General features: G+C 38.0%; 1 pseudogene; it reads right to left on the reverse strand.

Moving 5' to 3' along the window:
• Positions 1–277: 277 nt before the first annotated feature.
• Positions 278–4042, reverse strand: LOC116574113 (annotated as a pseudogene).
• Positions 4043–4336: the final 294 nt, after the last annotated feature.

Consider the following 4336-nt stretch of genomic DNA (forward strand, 5'->3'; position numbering starts at 1 on the left):
GGGGACCACATTATAGCAAGGAAGAGCTATTTATATAGAAAGGCTGGAAGGAGGGATTTTCACTAAAGCAAATTAACTTCTTGTCAACTGCCAAAACCAAACCAAACCAAACTGAGCGTATGGATGTTAGTATACCGAGGGCATGTTATACCAGTTTTTGTGCGGCATGCTGAGAGTGAGTTAGAACTCTTCACTGGTGCGTATGAACCATTAATAGTCAGGGAGAGGTGTGTTTTTTTTTTTGTTTGTTTGTTTTGTTTTGTTTTGTTTTGTTTTGTTTTTTTGCCCCTTCTCACCAAATTTCAGGCATGTCTTATTTTAGATGGAGTATAGCTTTTATCTATAATTTCATCCTGTAAAAACATGTGAAGACAACGTTCATTCTGTGCCAGAGGATGACCAGCGACCTTGTTTATAAACTGCTCCAGTCCTTGCTTCCTTTCTTCAATAAAATTATCATCAAATATTCCATCATCTCCTCTAAAAGGAAGCTGGCGCAAAAACGCTTTTCCAGGGAGCGGGGGAACTACAACCTTGCATCTCTCTTTCTAATTCACTTCGCAGCCATTCAAGTCACTGTATCTTCTTCTAACGGTAGATTCCTTCAGCTTGAAAATAGGCAGATTTGTCTTGACCCTGATTTCGTAGGTGGTGAAGCGGCCCCCGCCGACCCCCACCGTCTGCGGGTTGCTCACATCGATCTCGAGGAAGTTGCTGGGCGGCCGGTAGGCATCATTCAGGTTCGGCGGCTTGGTGATGAGCCGCCGGGTGTCCGCCACGGTCTCCGCCGTTTCTCTACTGCAGCCGCCGCCGCCGCGGACTCCCTCCGCCCCCTCCGCGTTCCACCGACGCCGCCGCTGCTGCCCCTCTTCTGCCCATTTCTTGACTGGAATTTTTGTTTGTTGGGTTTGAGTTTGGTAGGTTCTTTGTAGATTTTGGATACTAGCCCTTTATTTGATATGTCATTTGCAAATACCTTCTTCCATTCCATAGATTGCCTTTTAGTTTTGTTGACTATATCCTTTGCCATGCAAAAGCTTTTTATCTTGATGAAGTCCCAGTTGTTCATTTTTGCTTTTGTTTCTCTTGCCTTTGGAGATGTGTCATTGATCCAGAGTTTTGTCTTCTCTTAGTCTCTCAGTTCTCTCATCTGCTAAATGAGGATGATAATACCTATACCCTAAGATTTCAGTGGTGATGAGATTTGGAACATATATGACATAAACTAGAAACTTAGATGTTCATGATCCGGTGAGATTTTTATGAGTTGGACAAAATGTTATTTTATCCCTTTCAGACCTGTAATCACTGTGATCGCATTATTATAGATTGTCCCATTCAACAGTAATAGGAGTCTAGGTATTATGGATTCTGAGCATCTGACTTACGAAGACATAACTAATGCTGTCTTTGTACTGTGCTCATGCTGTGTTCCTCTGGAGAGGAGAGCCTATTCCTTGAGCCTCCATGTTGCCTTTATGCCAGTGGCCATTATCCATGACAAAAGGAAGACAGTTTCCCAGCCTCCAAACAAGGAACCTAGAAAATATTTTCTTATAAAAACTGTGCTATGAATTTGATTAATTCATTATTAAGGTTTCCCCCCAAAGCTATTTTATTTTTAACATAAACAGTTGTGCATTTTTAAACATACAAATGTATTCACCATATTTTTATTGAAAATTGGTCTTTTTATTAAGGGGATCCAGACTAGTTTATCATCCTCCACATGTTGGTCTTTATTCTGAGCTAGCATTTCGAAGACTGAAACTTCCGTCGGTCTGTTCCATGTCCACACCAAAAGATTCTGTACCCAGAGGACTTGTAATGAAGTAGTATTACATTGGTTGCTTAAAAACTTTGTATGGATTGATGAAGAACTTTCTCATATTATTTATATGTAGTTTGGGGGAAAGACGAAAAACAATAAAAACGGTAGAAGGGTAAAGGACTTTCAATTAGAGTGCTGGGTAATTTTCAAAAAGATTCATGTTCACTTCCCCTTTTTCATAATTTGCTTGATTTTAGAAGGTATGACTTTTAGAAAATAGGTCTATCTTTGAGATTGATGGTTGCTGTAAATTTTTAAAATTGTAATTCAGATATATTTCATGTTAATTAAATTGGTAAGAATAGTCTAAGGCAGCATTCTTAATATAGACCTATATACAAACATCTTTTCTTAACTGTTCTTAGTAAAAAAATGAATTAAAAGTAGAGAGGTACAGATTTGAAATATGTTCATGTTGGGATGTGGTGCAATGCTTATAATATCTCCTACAAATATTATTTATGTGAAAATGTGTTGTGGAGCTCAAATGAAAAGCTCTGCAAATTGGAAAAGTTAATATTTCAAAATTATTTGTGTTAAGGACATCTGAGAGGAAATGATGAGACCTGGATCCTAGCCTTTTTATCATTGACTATGACCTCTGGCAAGTCAACCTTTTAGCTCTGTTTTCTCTTCTTAAAAATGAAGGCAAGGTCTAGGAGAGTACTAAGTTTCCTTCCAGCTGTAAATTTCTGTTATTGTTACTAAATCTTGATATGAGAAATTAGTCATGCTATACATAAAATTGTTTTACTCAGGAATTATTAACAGCATGAAATTTAATATTATAAATTGGTCTTTTAAAAAATAAAAATTGGGGTTTTTTTCCTAAATATTTGCTCCTTTATACACTATATTTCTTTACCAGACTTACTCTTTCTGAGAAAGAAAATATTCTTCTTCTTTTTTTTTTTTTTTGAAAATATTCTTCCTAGGTAAATCTCTTACTCTTCATATTTCCTGTTGCCTCTACCTCTGCCTACCTCCCACCCACCGCAAGCACCTTTCCCATGCATACACACTGAAAGTAATCCTGACAACCACACAACCCACAGAGTAATAGCAGAGGTACCCTGACAAATTCCAGGCACTACTCTCTGCAGTAGAAATAGACCAATACTTGGCGACTGTGTTGTGACAATACAATTCAGAGGAAGTAAATACATGCACAATTGTCTCAATAGTATGATTTATAGCCTTGCACAGTTAGGGGAGAAGTGGCATTTCTTCACTTACACACACACACATTTTAAACCTTTTTTCTCTATTCTCTGTAAAAAATAATGAACAAATTAGTTTCACATCTACAAATATTAGTTTTGGGTACAGATACATAGTTTACATACAATAGCTTTTTCACCATGTTTAGCTTTCATGAAAATTATCACTCTTGAATAAACCCACTTTAGTGGGCAGTAAGTGACCAAAAGTGCCCTTGGGCACTTAGCCCATAGGGCCCCAAGTCTTAGCCTTCTAGTCTGTTGTAGCAGTCCAGAGACTGCAAGGGCTAATCCAGTTTACAGAGTCAAGATCCAGAAATAATAATCCATCAGACTTGCATTTCATTAACCAAAGGAGTTTTTGGGAATTATGGTGAAGCCAGGACCTGGACCTGAGCTCTCCTAGTTGCCACCTATCACCTGACCTTGAGAAACATAATTGCTATGGCACACTCCAAAGAAAAGACTTTGAGAGTCAAGTCAGACAAATACTGAGAGGAACCAGAAAGCTTTAAAGATGAGAAAGAATTAAATCAGAAAAATTCTACTTAGGTTGGAGAAGCATTTCTTGGAGAAAGTGCTTGTGGATTCTCCAAATGACTTTAAACCATAGTTCATTTATTTTATAGCATGTACCTTCAAGTTGCAATAGGAATGTACCCATTTACTAGTAAATAGTTTGGTTATTTGAGATGATGTTTCACATCTCTGTTCTGGTGGGTGTTTGTCCTTGCTGTGGTTTGGTACATTATAGGGATCATGAGGATACTTTCATTTTTTTCTTTAATTTCTGGTTTATTAATTCTCTCATCAAAAATCTGCACAATCACCACAGATGAAGTCACTGCCAAGTGTTTCTCCTTCAGTTGTTGAATCTCCAGTTCACTTTTTTGCCAGCACCAACATTGGCTTTGTAGTCCCCCTGACTTTCTTCATTCTGCTCTTGCATTACTTTCACTGTTTTTCGTGAGGTCTTTTTCTTCTCATACATCCTCTGTCTTGCAACTCAATTTTTGGGTTCATTTTTCTTGCATTATCCAAGTAATCCTAAGTCATACCAAAGTCAGTTGTCTTGGCACCACTGAAATGGGCTTTGAATCCAAATACAAAGATGACGTCTCTTGTGGTCTTATACATTTTGGCTAGTTTTTCCCAAACTTTTGTCTCCTGTTCTGCTGCCTTTCTGGAGTGAAGAACATCGATGACCATTTGTTTCCACTGAGATAGTCCGATGGTGTGAACTTCCTGGTCCAGATAGTTATTGTGCCATTCATGATAGTTAACC

Source organism: Mustela erminea, chromosome 15 (genome assembly GCF_009829155.1).
Source record: "Mustela erminea isolate mMusErm1 chromosome 15, mMusErm1.Pri, whole genome shotgun sequence".
In the NCBI taxonomy this organism is placed as follows: Eukaryota; Metazoa; Chordata; class Mammalia; order Carnivora; family Mustelidae; genus Mustela; species Mustela erminea.